This window comes from Linepithema humile, chromosome 1 (assembly GCF_040581485.1).
Source record: "Linepithema humile isolate Giens D197 chromosome 1, Lhum_UNIL_v1.0, whole genome shotgun sequence".
In the NCBI taxonomy this organism is placed as follows: domain Eukaryota; kingdom Metazoa; phylum Arthropoda; class Insecta; order Hymenoptera; family Formicidae; genus Linepithema; species Linepithema humile.
Genome location: NC_090128.1, coordinates 11,585,771 through 11,603,083, shown reverse-complemented (window position 1 = coordinate 11,603,083; position 17,313 = coordinate 11,585,771). Strand labels below are relative to the sequence as shown.

At 36.0% G+C, this 17,313-nt stretch overlaps 1 protein-coding gene across 1 annotated transcript in view; it reads right to left on the bottom strand.

Annotated features, from left to right (window-relative positions):
* LOC105671998 (nephrin-like) overlaps nucleotides 1-12,461 on the bottom strand; it is a 231,301-nt gene extending 218,840 nt beyond the window's left edge. Inside the window, exon 1 of the mRNA XM_012366643.2 lies at nucleotides 10,819-12,461. The gene's annotated coding sequence lies outside the window, so the exon portion shown is untranslated. The remainder of the gene's footprint in view (nucleotides 1-10,818) is intronic.
* Nucleotides 12,462-17,313: the final 4,852 nt, after the last annotated feature.

Below are 17,313 nucleotides of genomic sequence, written 5' to 3'. Positions count from 1 at the left end.
AAACCAGACAGAAATTTTTGTTAAATATTTTAAATTCTAATACTATTAAATCAGTATAAAATTTTTTTGCAAGAAAATCTCAAATAACACTTGGTTATCAAATTTCGAGAAATGCGTAGCCGAGAGAATATTTATGAGCGGTGAATCGACTTACGCATTACGTGATTTCCGTTTCAAGTTATCTCTTTGTACAAGTATTGTCAAATTATGTATTATTTATATATGTATTATTAGTATTGTCAAATAACGTACGTGATATGCCGCTCAGAAAATATACTTCATAAGTAGGAGGTTGCTATCTTTTTATGCAAACTATTTAATTTCCTCAATTTGCGAGAAACGCAATCGGATTATTGCACCGACATTAAGATCCCTAACTGCTCTCGAAGTGATGATGGACTGAGAATAGACCGAAAGAGGCCATGATGATGGAGGGAGCGGGTAACACTTCATGTGTAAATCTCTCGCGTAGAATTATGCGTTCGGAGAGGATTAAACGCTATTAATGCCGCGTAATACGGATGATAAGCGGCTCATCATCTTTTTGTCGTACTTTCTTTCGAGCATCTTGTATATTTGCATTTATCGTGATTGTCAACGCGAGTTCAGAGAAACTACTTAAACTCATTTAACACTTGAATGTCGAGAATTATTAATTCGTGCATTTTGAGCCGGACTCAGATGGTAGTTATGAAAGCTCGAGGGAGGGAACAAACGACCCGAGTGGGATTTAATGCCACCGTTGCGTTGCGGGAGCCTCGACGCGATCGTTAAGCGGTAATAATAATGTCGATCCTGTCGGCGATAAGGTCGATAATGAGTCCGCGTTGGGTTCGAGAGAACGGAAAGAACGTCAATTAACAGAGAACAATTAAGCGTTAAAGTGGAATGTGATCCAGTGACGACGTCGGCTTTTAATCTGGAAAATCTAAGTCGTTTGTATTAAGAATTGCTAAATAATGATATGATATGCTTGCAATATGCGAGGGATAGCTGATTAAAAAATTTGTACAAATAAAACATCATAATTATTTATTAATAACGGATTTAAAAATAAATTTCCAAAACAACATGCAAAATTAAAAGTTTTGCAAAATAACTATACTTTAAGGAAGGTTAAAAATTTGAATGAAGATAATAGAACAGTGTTCTAGAGTAAAAAAAAGATAAAGCTATATTGCCAAATTATAAATCGAAATATACAATGCGCCTCGTAAGGAGCGTCGCGATGAAACGTGAGCCTGATTTTCGATGTTCCGCAGTGCGTGGAGCAATTGCCAATATAATTACATCGATATCAATCCCTATTACCAAGAACGGTTGGTGGGCGTCGATACTTTCCGATAGAACGCGGCTAAGGTTAATATCGTCCATGGATGCACTCAGCTCCCGGCCTGGGTGACACTGATAGCGAGCGGAAGCGGAAAATCGATTCGTTCGCGGCCAATGTAACCCGTCGTCGTTTAAGGGATGCACGGCACGGAAAGTAACACGGCGGATCACTCTCCTCGTGAGCGTATCGACACTCTAATGCAATTTGCGAGTCGATACGAAAAACGCACCTGCAACGAGTTGCGTCTCGATAAAATGAGGGCGACTCAAACAGATTTCATGTAATTTTACGTTTGATTACGTGATAACGTAATAAAAAAATCGAGAACTGATGAAAAAATCTGAAATGTTAATATATAATTTCTTTAGTATTCAACTATACCGCGAAGTTGAAAAGTATACAGTTATCTATCCGCATAAAGTACATCGTAGAATTTTGAGTGTGTCGCAAGAAACATCTCAAAATATAAGAAGAGCTGTGGAAAAAAGACGTAGCGCGTTTCCGAGGAATACAAGAATACGCCACAGGAATCTGCGAAACGCATGAAACGTTATGAAATTTTCGAGGGTTTCCTCATTTTATCGGGTCCGATTTCCGCCGGAAAGTCGGTGGAGGGGAGAAGAGGGGAAGAGGCGAAGCAGCAAATGCAATTCTTAACGCTATGCGGAAATCGTGCGGCGGTGAAGCCGAAGTGTACGACTTCCGGCATGGCTTCTTCGACGATGAAGTTGTCAAGCCGACGCGCTATTTGATAGCTCGTGGAAAAATATTCTTGATTTCTTGAGCGTTTCCCAATCGTTTTATGCCGAATTCGAAATTTTCTATCGTTCATATTTGTCGTAAAAGTTTATTTCAATATTCTATTTAAGATTTAAAAGATTTTGAGATCATATTATATATTTTATATTTGTTCAATTTCACAAATCTTTAAATCAGCTATTTTTTTCAAATTTATAATTATTAAAAATTATAAATATTAATTTTTGTTACAAAAAATATATATTTTTAAAGCACATGCACATCCACATGCAAATTTTCTATGATAATAAAATTTAAATCAAGTGCCTTTCACAATTAAACGCGTGAAGTAAGTTTTCTTCAATGGTACATTTAGAGCATTTAAAGAGCTCGACTTCACAAAGACTTAATTTATACGAGAAAGGCAAACCCGGTGATGGCTGTAAAAACATTCCCGATAAACAGCCCTTTTAGTAAAGAAGAATCCTTCGCTTTCGCGTTTCTCTATCGGATTCGACCCTTGGAACATTCGAACAGGAATGGCGTAATAAATCACTGGATTCTTTCCAATAACTGCCTGCACATCGATAAGAAACGGAATAAAATTCCGCTTGAGAAAGTATGCGGACGAGAGAAATTAATATCCCGCGTATTAATAAATTTTTCCCTGTCGAACAAGTTTCGTCGATGACTAATATTTCGAAACCGATTCTCACGCAAAAATTTTCCGTCGCTTTTCCGCGACTTCATTGTCAGCAAAAGATTAATTCTCAATACTACTATAGTAAATTACTAAATAATAAAATCAAATTTATCACACGTATAAAGATTTCATAAAGTATCAAAAAGAAAACAGTTAGAGGAAAAATATTACGTCAACCGTGAGATAGCAGGCATTTCAATCGCGATTGAGAAATTTCTGAATTGAGAATATTCTTCGTTTTCGTTTTTACCGTCGCTCGTAAATCGACGACGTCGCCGTCAGAAAACACGACGTCGTTCGTGAATTAGTTAATGCTTCAATCGAATCGCTGCCGTCGGAAAAAAAAGAACGACGACGGCGACTATAAAATCGGCGAGACCGACGAACGATTCGACGATCTTTTCGACGATCGCGGTCTTCAATTACGTCATTCCTGTGCACACTACTCTCTGCATTTCAACATCTCATCCGTAACATTCGCGAATAGTTATCTCTTGACCAGAAGTTCCACGAACGCTTATTAATTCATCCGTACCTATCGAGAAAACAAAATTTCGAATGCAAATTGTTAAAAGCAAGAATAAAAAATTTACGCTACAATTTTCTGGTTTTGCAGAAAAGTAGAAAACGAACGAATTCAATATTGTTATAAATAAAGATAAAATCGTGTTTTTATGCAATGATATTTATTATTATATGTTTTACCATAATATACCGGATAAAACTAAATACACCAAGTGATTTTAAAATAAGCGAAAAAGCGCGTTGCTGTTTTTACGACCATTTTTATTTTTATATACGGAAATCACGTAGCGTAATTTACATCTAAATTGTATTCGCATTTTACTAATTACGTGGAGAGATTTACAGAGTAGAAAGAGATACATGTGTAATAGTCGCATTAGCTTATCATGTATATCCTGATTATGTTGCGGATACTGTTTGCAACACAATAGCCCAATTTTAGTCCAATTATAGACAGTGACAACAAACATTTAGTTACATTTCAGTTATAAACGCGACAGTGTCTCCCTTTTAATCAACGAGATTATATACGGAGAGTTGAGAAATTACACCGGCATAGTTTTATTTATTAATTAGTCTTTTATATCTGTTTTGCTTATTAAATTGATTCTACCGTAAATGACTCCGTTAAATCGTGATTTTAATTCAAATTTTTAATTTTTACGTGAGAGGAAACTGCAGTGTTCAAAATGAGGATCACAGGAAAAGTTAATTCTGTAAAATAATAACTGTAATAATTTATTTGTTCAAAGATACTGGAAGAGAGAATAAACTCGCTTTGTATTTGTTTTGCGCTTCATAAATCTTTTTGTAAATAGTATGTAGTCTTTCATAATATTTAACGGTCTTAACAGATAGAAGCTACTTGAATGAGAGTAATTTTTCGAATACAGAGCACTTGCAGGTCTCTTTTATGTCAAGTTTCCATTTATTGCTGAACTAAAAAATTCTCAATTTACTACCAGAATAAAAAAAGTACTTAAAGGCACAATCTAACAAATTGAAATTTATGATATTATCAAAAAAACTTGTGCGCCACCTTTCGCGATGGCACCACAACAGCGCACCATTCCTCGCGGGATAAAAAATGACGATTTTCCATTCTGACGTCATTGACGAAAATTGCGATTTCCTCGCTGGGGAAAATGCCTTCCGCCTGATTTCGCAACGAAATGCGAGCAGCGCGGCGCGCTACGCGGACGGGATGAATTCGCGCATCGGAAGATTGAATTCCTCGCGGAACAAGTAATCTTGGAGCGGACAAAGAGAAAGTCCGGAGACGAAATCGCGTGAGACGAACTCGCTCTCTTCAAGGCACTCGCGTCGTGCGCGTTTGCGCTATTAAAAGCGCTACATCGCGTATTAAATCGAGTATGACGAGTGTTGGGAGAATGAAATTTTGCGAGATAAGCGCGCGCGTGAATTGCGTAAATTTTGAGGAGTTAAATTACTCGGAAAATGAGTAATCTCGCGAATAATGAAGAACGTTGGAAGTAGTGGGGCCAGAGTTAAGGGGGGCTGGTAGCGTAAATATTGTGCTGACTTGGGTTTAATCAGAAGGAGCCAAATGAGCTCGGGTCAGCCCTCGGTAGCTCGGAAATAGAGTCGCGTCCCTCTCCTCGCAAGAATAAGGAACGTTGTCGGGGATATTGTTTCTTACGCCATCCGTATCGCCCACGCCAATTAGACGAAAGGTTGGGTAGAGCGCTATCAAATAATTTGAGAAATTCTGGACTTATACTCGACCTCCAACTTGCATTTTAGTCTTTATAGATAATAAGAAAAATATAGCAAGAACTTTTTTCGTGTTACATCCCAATCAATCATTACTGTGTGTGAACACGTCCATTTCGTAAATTTATTTTTATATAACAACAATTAACAAAAGAGGAAACGATTCATCTTCCTCTATGTCTTCTGTTGATACTAAAAAAATGTCATGAGCACTTTGCGAAAATTTAAAATGTAATATTGCAAGCGGCGGACAAAGTCAATATTTGTTACGTGTTTCGTCGAAGAATCCCCTTACAGATTGTAATTTATTCAATATTCAATATATGTTAGTAATTACTTTATTTCAAATTTAACATTAAAGGAAAAAGCAATTATGATATGAAACATAAAATTTCTTTTATAAGAGACAAAAGTTCTTTGAAACTGAAAGCACAAATAATCGAAAATTTAATTGATAATTTTATGCTTGATGAAAAATGAAGAGATATTTATTAATAAATATTTATAAATAACAATATTTGCAATGTGTATACAATATTTAAAAGTGAAATGAAATAATTAGAAAAAAGAGTTTCACGTAGTATGTGCATTCTATAACCATCAATTGCACACAGTTTAGTTTGAAAAAAGTTTTAAATTATAATATTCATTGTGAATATAATTTTCTTTCACAAAATAATGCTTTAATAGCTAATCTGATTTGCCAAAAGATTTTATCTAATTTTTATTTAATTGAATGCATCATATATATTTGTTAAATATAAAATTATGTATTTAATTATGTAAACGAATGTTTATTTTATAGCCATTAAATTATTCTGCCATTGCAAACTCTATGAAAAAATAAAGATAAAAATTTATGACAGTTATAATTCTTTTGTTTTATTCACAATATATAATCATGAAATTGGATTAAAATAAATCTTTTTAATACGCGACAAAATAATGACAACAAGGTGTAATACGTTTATTGTACATACAATGCCTAATTGCACGTTATAAATATCGGCGTCGAAATTTCGTACGGCTGATTTAAGCAAATGAATTCGTGGTATAGTGTGCGGGCTCGCGGAAATTAGCATTTTGATGATTCCGGTTTAAAATGCCCATAATTGATTAATCACCGCTAATGCGCTGGTGTGCGAGTCGTTATCCCTTTTCTATGTAAACTGCGCTGACAATAATGCAGTAACAGGATCTGTTTATTCGATTGATTACGAGCGAAACAAAACAGCTCGCTGATTGGTGGTTTTCCCATGTTTTCCCGGGCAAAAAGCAAATCTTCTCGTAAAAGCGTAATTGCGATCACGATTTACACCGATCGTTTGCATTTGCAATAACGAAGCTCTTCGATGTTCTATATTTTATGAGCTAAATCCCACGCATGTGTGAATATAAAATGGCATTTTTACATTATTAAACTCGGAATTATTCGCTGAAAAGCGTTCAGATTTTAATGTTGCACGTACAGGGTGTCTTAAAATAATTGTGTCAACGTTCGGATAAATATAAGTAAGCTGAACAGAAAAGTTCTTTACCGTTTTACAATTTTTACAGTAATTATGGAGAAATTAAGGGTTGGCGAATGAAGCGTGCGTTTTGCACGCTGGGATGTATGCTCTAGGCGTGACAACGAAAAGTTTGGTCGCTCGGCGAAGACAGGAGTAATACACGAGCAGCGAGCGGGTGTAGAAGCTTTACTTTTCGTTGCCGTACGATACTCGCCGCTGGCACACCTAGAGCATATATTTCACAGTCTAGCCACGCGAAACGCATTCGCCAATTCTTTTTAATTAATTTTTCCATGAGTGCAAAAATTGCAAAACGGTAAAGGACTGTTCTGTTCTTTTTTTCACTCTCCTCTATCCGCTCACGAGCATTGGCACAGTCATTTTGAGACACTCTGTATATGAAGAGATATTATGTTTATATTCGACAGTGGAAGCGCAATAAAACGAAAACATAATATATATTTTTCTGCATTTATAACATCGAAAAATCAAATTTCATTGAAATGATATTTGTCTCGACATTAAATTGAGAGTCTCGACGAATGAATCGGAAAAACATACACATTATACATAGCGTCGCTTCATCCACATAGTTAAATTCGAACATATGTGAAATATTGCTCAAGCGATGTGCCACGCGTCGAGTTAGGAGATATCATTCCGCTGCAGCAACTCTCTCATCCCCCATGTGAGCTCACAACAACTTCGGGAACATCCGCCGCGGGAATTATCCCCGAATATCTGCGGTGGCCGCGTCTCAAGCTCTCATACACGCAGTGCGAAACGCGAATTTATGCTTCATAAATAAACCGGTAGATAAAGTCGGGAGGGTGTGCCTTCTTCAGCCGCCAGTAATTCCCGGGTATTCACTTTCGAGAGTGCACCGGGGCTCATCCGGCGCACGCGAGATCCTTCCCGCGCGGCGAACCCGACGGAAACTTTTACCCTTAATCGTGCCGTATCTCGCGCGACTACCTCCACGAGCGTTGCAACAAATCGGCTTTAAGGCGTACGCCATTATAAACAGACTTCGTGCTGTATCCAGCTCGCGTGTGGCCTCGCCCGACGCCAGCGCCTCTTCCTCTTTCTCACTCACTCTCTCTCTCTTTCTCTCTCTCTCTCTCTCGTCCCCCTGATCTTTCTCTGTGAGTTTTAAAATATAGAGCGGTTTAAGTATGTGGAAAGATTAAAGATTTCACGCCTGCCGGAAAAAGATTGTCGCCGTTAGTCGCGGATCTTAATAAAAATCGCGCGGACGACGGCTGCTCGAAAATGAACAGCGACGAGAGCGTGAGATTGAGAGATAAAGTGAAGTGAAATATTATCTAGTTTCACCCAGTTGTCCAATTTTTTTGCTCAAGTTTTATCTTTGTTCACGGCTTTATAGGTTTGAAAATTTATGCTTTATTGTTGTAATCTTTAGTGTGTTAATTACAATCAATTTAAAACGGTTTATTTTACCGCATATTATTAAAATTAATAATAATAAACGAATCTTTATCTAATTTTACTGATAAACAATTAAAAAGCTTCTTCGATATAATATATTCATGAAATTTCACCAAAGCATCTTTTATTCTATTTTTGATGCATACTTATACATTCTTTTACATCGAGTATTTCCAACAAAGAAAAATTAAAAGAATATTTATAAAACTTTTGATCACAAGCAAACAACAAACCAATCGCAAAGATGCGACATCATTCTATGATATTAATAGACTGTATTTTGTCTGTCCTACTTTTTTTTTGCTCGTTTAGCCTGTTCTTTATGTGTTGCCGTATTACGCCGAGACAATTGCATGCCTAAGATATGTATACTTTCTTTGATCCTGGTTTATACGCGCGACGCTGGAAATAGTCGAATCTATGCGTTTCTCTTACGCCCTTGCGAGGTATGCAAGGATTTTAATTTCACTCGAAAAAGAGAAGTAGTACTTTAAACTACACAAAAGGAGTCGGCTTCCGAGAGAAATTAGTTTTGTCGAGCTCTATCTACAACGGCTGCTGCTGCTGCTGCTGCTTCTATCGCAGCTGCATTCTGCGAACTGATATGAACGCGTGTAGTAGCTCAAGATGACTTAGGGAAAATGCAGTTTACTGTTATGCAGAATGAATTCTAACCGAAATAGCATTTGTTTAAACGAGAATTAACGGGATGTCTGCTGTTCGCGATATTAATTGCTGGTAATATACGATTTATTGTTTAATGGCTTTTCGCGAGAATGCATTGCGAAATCGACCCGTGACTAATATGCGCGATTTTCGGGCAATTGCTATTTTCGAAGCCGTTTGCCACTTGTCGAATTTACGCGGGCATTGTTAGTCGACGCGAGATAATTCTTTTCAGAGGTAATCTCGTTATACATCATCGATAAAGCTGATATCTCAAACCTAACGAAAACTCTTTAAATTATATTTTCATAAAATTTGCATAAATAACTTAGTAAAATAGCTTATTGTTAAACATGAGGGATGCACAGTCTACAGATCTATGCTCAAAATTTTTTAAGTGCATTTTTGTTGATACATTAATTACAAATCTACTTCGTTATCTTTTCTTTTCAAATATTGCCTTCATGTTTGTTTCTAATTTCTTAATATAACTTACTTTTAATGGTCTAGATTTGAGAGCTCTTCATTTTCGGGTTACGCTATTTATAAATATTTAAGAAATTTCAATCACGCGAAAAATGTTATTCAAACGTGAGCGAGAAACAAACAAATGTTTGTTTCTCGCTCGCGAAACTTTAGCACTTATTAAGATATTTAACTATGACATTCCTAATGTACTAATAATGCAAATACTAATAACGTAACTTTTAGCTAATTGTACTATTTAGAGCAATAAGTGTGTACATACATATAATTTAATTTATTAATTTATTAAACTTGTTATTGCTTCAAAATTTCGGAATTTTTGTTTTTATTTAGCGAAAGCATTACGCACACTTAATATTCTAGTCCGTTCTCTTCTTTTGCATACGATTTTCTTCAAATAAGGATTTGATTCTTTTAAATAATTTTTTAATTGCTCCATTTATGCATAGTTAATCATATTTTAAAAAATCTTAAAAATTTTTAAAAGCTGGTACATATAAATTTGAAGTAAACAAAAAAAATTCAATTGCGAAATTTGTCAAAGAGTTTTAAGCCAAGAGGAAGTGCATCAGCCTTATTGTATTAAATATTTCAACGTTTATAGCAGGACCATTGAAAGTAATCTTGCAATTTTGCCTTACATTAGTGAGCAAGTAAGAAAAGAGCTATTTACGACATCAACGGGAGCGAAAAGAAAAGATCGAAGAAGACTCCGGAAGGATATAAGAAAGGAAGGATGGAGAAATAGGGCACGGGCAGCAGCCTGCGAGTCATAAATCGCAGACCTCGCTGCACAGACGTCGAGATAGGAACGTAGTTTCCGACACGCGAGCCCCGAAAAATTTTAAAGGCTTAATCGGCCACGCCATGTTTCGCGAGAGATAAGAGCTTGATTTTCATTAATACTAATTACCGATGTCCGATCTCATTGACTTTCATCATAAGCGCGCATTATAATCAGTTGGCTATTTGAAGTGTTAAAAATCTTAAATGGTTGAGCAATTCAAATAATTCGGATCTCGAGGTTGAACAATAGATTGGATTTTTCGAATCAAAGGCTTCTTCAAATAGTTTCAAAATTCGGAAATTATTATAATTTAAATATAAAACATATAAAGTGCGTAAAATAATGTATATATACATATTATTACGATAAAATATAAAAATAGTATTGTTGAAACAAAATATGGATTGCTTATAGTCAGCTATTTAAAATTATAATTATTTTAAATCACTTTTCAATGCGTTTTTAATATTCTATTTTAATTTCCTAATTCAACAGGTGTTACATATTTTATACACTATTTGAGTCCGAAAATTCTCATTGAAAATATTATTTGAAAAGCTGATAAATTGCTGTACTTCAATAAAAAATACACTAATATTTCATTTTTATATTAATTTTTTTGTACAATGCAATAGGAAATATTACCATTCTACGCGCAGGAGATACAATTGCAGGAGAAATAATATATAAAACATAAAAATATTTATTTAACAGGATATCGGTAATTTTACTCATTCTCATTGATGTGTTGCAGAAAAATTTTTCTCCTCAATAATCGAATTATGTGATAACAAATAATGGCATGCATATATAATATACTCCCTTCATATCAAATGAGTTAAAACATCGATATTCTATTAATTTTGATAATTTTTATTCTACTCACCGTTGTCGACACAACTGCAAATAGGAGAGCTGAGTTATGCTCGCAACGTACAAGTCTCAATCATATATGCTGGTGTCCATAACGACTTCTCATTTCGGGACGATGTCCAACATGACCAAAAATTTATAACGGCTATTCGAGTCGTTCCCATTTTTTGCACTCCGTGACGCGATATTCATTTCGAAGCGGCGTATTACAAAGACGAATATTTGATCACGACTATTTATTATACGAAGTTCCTCCAAAACGATTGTTTAGTAACGTTACAAAATTTATCGCGACATGGACAATTTCGTAAATATACCTAGTCATCGTCAAATACGCCATTACGCGATTCCGCGAGCAGGACGAAGTCCGCACTATACTTTTTCGAGCACACACGTTCACTCCCGGAATTACTGCGTTACCGAAGACACACTTGATAGATATCACGTACGACCGCATCCGCACAAATATACGCATAAATCCGAAAAAATGTACGCGATTACTACGAAACGTCCACGTAACGCGCGCGATTACCGTAAAGTGACGAGAACGATCAAATCGTAACGATCACGGCGGCTTTAACAATCACTCTAATTGGTTCTTGACCTACGGTACAGAAGCTGCAGCGCCAATGAGAGGTTCGATATATTCTTGCGACAGGGATCAAGATGTCACGCGATTCGCTACGATTAGCGCGAGAATTGAATCGCGACGTTCTTCACAAGCCAATAGGAAGAGAGGATAGAGTCTCTCAATTAGTAGCGTTTCATAAAATCACAGTAACAATAAAATTATCTAATAAACAGTTTTCTTTGGTTCTGTGAAGTATATTATAAATACGAAGTTCCTCTAAAACGATCGTTTAGTAACGTTAAAAAATTTATCGCGACATAAACAATTTCACAGATACTAGTCAACGTCAAATACGACATTACGCGTCCCGCGAGCAGGACAGAGTTCACACTATACTTTTTCGAGCACACATGTTTATTTACGGAATTACTGCGTTACCGAAGACACACTTGATCGACATTATGTACGACCACATCCGCACAAATATACGCATAAATTCGAAAAAATGTACGCGATTACTACGAGACGTCCACGTAACGCGCGCGATTACCGTAAAGTGACGAGAACGATCAAATCGTAACGATCACTGTAATTGGTTCTTGACCTACGGTAAAGAAGCTGCAGTGCCAATAAGAGATTCGATGTATTCTTGCGCCAGGGATCAAGATGTCACGCGATTCGCTGCGATTAGCGCGAGTGTGAGTCGCGACGTTCTTGACAAGCCAATAGGAAGAGAGGATAGCGTCTAATCGGTAATGTTTCATATTTCACAGTAACAGTAAAATTATCTAATAAACAGTTTCTTTTGCTTCTGTGAAGTATATTATAAATACGAAGTTCTTCCAAAAAACGATTGTAACGTTACAAAATTTATCGCGACATGGACAATTTCGTAAATACTAGTCATCGTCAAATACGCCATTACGCGATTCCGCGAGCAGGACGAAGTCCACACTATACTTTTCCGAGCAGACACATTCACTCCCGGAATTACTGCGTTATCGAAGACACACTTGATCGACATTATGTACGATCGCATCCGCACAAAATATACGCATAAAATCGAAAAAATGTACGCGATTACTACGAAACGTCTACGTAACGCGCGCGATTACCGTAAAGTGACGAGAACGATCAAATAAATCGTAACGATCACGGCGGTAACAATCACTCTAATTGGTTCTTGACCTACGGCAAAGAAGCTGCAGCGCCAATGATGGGCTCGATATATTCTTGTGACAGGGATCAAAATATCACGCGATTCGCTACGATTAGCGCGAGAATTGAGTCGCGACGTTCTTCACAAGCCAATAGGAAGAGAGGATAGAATCTCTCAATTGATAGCGTCTCATATTTCACAATAACAGTAAAATTATCTAATAGACAGTTTTCTTTGGTTCTGTGAAGTATATTATAAATACGAAGTTCCTCCAAAACAATCGTTTAGTAACGTTAGGAAATTTATCGCGACATGAACAATTCGTAAATACTAGTCAACGTCAAATACAACGACATTACGCGTCCCGCGAACAGAACAGAGTCCACACTATACTTTTTCGAGCACACACGTTCACTCCCGGAATTACTGTGTTACCGAAGACACACTTGATAGATATCACGTACGACCGCATCTGCACAAATATACGCATAAATCCGAAAAAATGTACTCGATTACTACGAGACATCCACATAACGCGCGCGATTACCGTAAAGTGACGAGAACGATCAAATCGTAACGATCACTCTAATTGGTTCTTGACCTGCGGCAAAGAAGCAGTAGCGCCAATGATAGGTTCGATGTATTCTTGCGACAGGGATCAAGATGTCACGCGATTCGCTGCACTTTTGCGCCAAAATTGAGTTACTCTCGCGACGTTTTTTACAAGCCAATAGGAAGAAAGAATAGAGTCGTATGAAATCACAGAAACAGCAAAATTATCTAATAACGATCACTTTAATTGGTTCTTGACCTGCAGTAAAAAAGCTGCAGCACCAATGATAGATTTGATGCATTCTTGCGATCAAGATGCCACGCGATTCGCTGCGATTAGTGCGAAAATTGTTACTGTCGCGACGTTTTTTACAAGTCAGGAAGAAAGGATGCAGTCTCTTAATTGGTAGCATCTCATAAATCACGGTAACAGCAAAATTATTTAATAAACAGTTTCTTTTGGTTCTGTAGTATATTATAACATGTAGAATATGTATAAATATATGTAAAATTTTGTAGTGGATCTTATAATATGAAATATGCATGCCGAAACGACCCGAGCTAAGCGGTGCATTCGATGTGCACGAAGGTACAGTTAAGCTGGCTGTTGGATGTACACAGGTCTCTGCGCGAAACGCGCTGTTCTGCCCGATTAAGCCGAATGCATTGCTGCAAAGTCGCTTCGTGTTATGCTGCCGCCACCAAGTTGCCGTTCCGTTGTTTGCCGGAAATGCTGCCTAGATCCTCCACTAACGTAGGCGTGCACACGCTTCCGACTATTATGTAAGTGCTCTTATTAATGATGCTAGGGGGTTATCAAGTGGCAATAAGTGACGCCAAAAAAGTAATCATTGTTCGAAAAATTTCATATAGTCATAAAAAATAAGGGACTTTTATTCTTCTAAATAATATAACAAATGAAAAATATATCTAGAACATAGGGAGAACGAGAGGAGAAAAATAATTGTTACAAAATAGCTCAGAAAGTGTAGTTAAAAACATATTCCTTGCATAGTTCGTGATAAAGACTACAGATCGCGTCATCTCAGTGTTGTCCGCCATCTCAGTTTTACGTTTGCTCCGGGCCGTTGTCACATCGGAAGAATTTAATTGTTTACATAAAATGACCGTGCATTGAATCAGTACCGGGAGTGTCGAATTAATTAGCTTCATTAATTAGTGTACACGATCGGTATGATACGCATTCGTTCGTAACGTGTTTTTCGCGAGTCGACAACAAGTTACATTATTATAGGTAAATGAAATAAAGTTACGATATTATAGGTAAATAAATTAATTAATAATTTGAAATACCTAATAAAGACTAAATATGTTATTATCCATTACAATTAAGACAAAAATTTTGATTATTATATAATAATTTAGGTTATTTTTTATATTTATACTTTTTCTAACTGTAGTTCCAGTTATACTTCCAGCTGTGTTTCCAACTGTGCTTCCAGCTATGCTTCTTGCTGTGCTTCTTGCTGTGCTTCTGGCTGTACTTCTAGCCGTGTTCCTACTTTGCTTATTTAATTCTTCTCGTTGATGACAAGTCCTTATCGCAATATTATAGGTAAATAAAGTATATTAATTAATGATTGTATGTTGTATTATTAATTAAGATTAAGATAAAAACTTTTAAAATGGTATTTTTAATAATTTTTTATATTTTTAGTTTTTCTAAATACTATCTTTGTCTTATAGGACTTGTTTAATCTGTTTTCTCATAAAGTGACAAGTCATCATCGTAGCATCACACATTCACACACACACACACACACACACACACACACACACACACACACACACACACACACACACACACACACACGCACACACCCAACACACATTTAGGTAATTAAATTATTCAAATAATTATAAATAATTGATAAAAATTAAAAGCATATTATTATATAAAAAATATTAAAAATAAGATAAAAACTATTTTATGCAATTTATCTTCTTGATATCAATAATTCTTATATTTGAAATATAAATAATTCTTATATTGAAATATAAATGATTTTTATATTTTCAGTTTTTCTGGATATTGTGCTTCTGGATGCTATATTCACTACAATGCTGGAAGCTATGCTTGGTGAGCTTGGTGACTATAATGCTTGGTGGCTATAATGCTTGGTGGCTACAATGCTTGGTGAGCTTGGTAACTACAATGTTTGGTGAGTTTCATTTTTATTTATTAGTTTTTTATTTTGGTCGTAACTTGTCATAACTGTACATACTCAATGCATCACTTATTATGAATGGCCATCATTTAAATTAATAATTAAGAAATAAGAAGTTAGAAAAATGTATATTTCATTATAATAAACATTAATTGAATCATATGTGTGAACATACTATAGTAATATTTAATTTATTTTAATCTTAATTTTTTTTTAATAGTAATGTAAAAACTTGAAGTATCAGTAATATATCATTGTACATATGTAATAAACTCAGCTCAATATGGTTCAATTAACTTTATATGTTTATTTAATTTTGATAAATTAATATAATTATATTATTTGTTTTTAAATACTCAAATGTTAAAAATTTTTAACTAATAGCGGATGCCAGAGAAAAAGGATATAAATAGAAAGAGAAGGACGATGAGTATCTTGGATAAAACTATCGTTGTATCGCGTGTTTAGAGGAAGCAAGCACGGCAATCGATTCTCGGGCGCTTCTCGTGATTCAAATTTTGGCCTGAGGTGGAATTATCGCTCGTGTATTGCATTAGGCAGGATTTATGGCCTCCTGCCATGGCTCTAGATTTCTGAAGAGACGCCGTGGTAATGAAGCTATTACACGCTTCAGCGTATTCCGTTACGTTCGCATCAAAATTGCTTTGACTTCAATATCGACAAGGTTATTTCCGAAAGTGTCAATTGTCTTTATCCGCAATAATCACTTTTTTTAAAATGCAATTTAATCAGTATATAATCTTATAAAGCGATATTCCACTCTTAAAAAAGACACGAAAGATCGATACTCGAATGTATTAAAAGTATTGTTGACGCTTTTCCGCGACGCTGCTTGGTTATCGATTATTCTGACATTTTGATAGTTTGAGAGCGAAGGTTATTTTGACGGTTACTTAAAATAAAAAAAAATTTTATTAAAATATTTAGATTTCATAATTATTAAATTAACACAATAAGTGCGCGCGCGTAGCGCGCGCCTGTTTTGTTCTAGTCTAATTAAATTTAATATTGATTTTGGCAAAAAAAGATATCTAAAATGCTCAAAAATCAAAATGTTTAATTCTCTTCATGAAATGTGTGACAAACTGTCATCAATTGATGAACCTTATTTGATAATGAAAAAGTACAAAGTAATAATACTTAATAAGTAATACTTCATTTATAATATCTATTAACTTTTTTTTCTATACATTTTATTATATATATATATATATTTTTTTTTTCCCCAAGTTTTTTATGAAGCGCACTTTTTTATGATCGGAAGACTTTAAATCGATATCGATCTTTATTTCTTCAAAATGACGAAAAAATAGATGCGCTGCGAACGTCAAAACCATCCGTTCACACAATTTTTTAATCAAGCCGAGTTCGAGATACGTGCGGTAACTGCATGTGCATTGTTGCAATCGAGGGTCTCCTGCGACGGTCGCACGTTAGCTACTCGTAACGATTATGTCTTTATTAACCACGGGGACTAGCAGAAACGACCAGAAACCGTCCGAGACCAGCCGCCAGCGGCTCTAATTAGCGCGACTACAGCGAATTACCGGCGCCCGGAATTTCACCGCTAAAACGCGCCCGGGAAAACACGGAACGGCACTTTTGCGAGGGGTTTCGAATCGCCCGCAGCGGTGGTGCGAAGCTTCGACCGAAATCGCGTTCAGTAACAAAAACCCACCTCCGACGACTCGTCGCAATCGCGCACGTCCTGCTCGTTCTTTTTGTCGCATTCGCGTCTTCGTGATTATCTCCCGGCGCCTCCATATCGCGGCTGCTTTTTACGCGTGTGGGTTAACGACGACGTCGTCGTCGCCGGTTAATTGCGTTCTTTTATTTTCGCACGGAATAGGATCGTTAAGTACAACAGAATAGATTGACGTGGTAAAGACAGTTTCCCTTTCTTTTACGTCACAGATACAACTCTTCATTACATGAATATTTCCGAAGCAATATTATATAAGTAATATTTTTTTAATTAAAATGGAAATGTGGGAATATTGAGCTCAACTCAAGTGT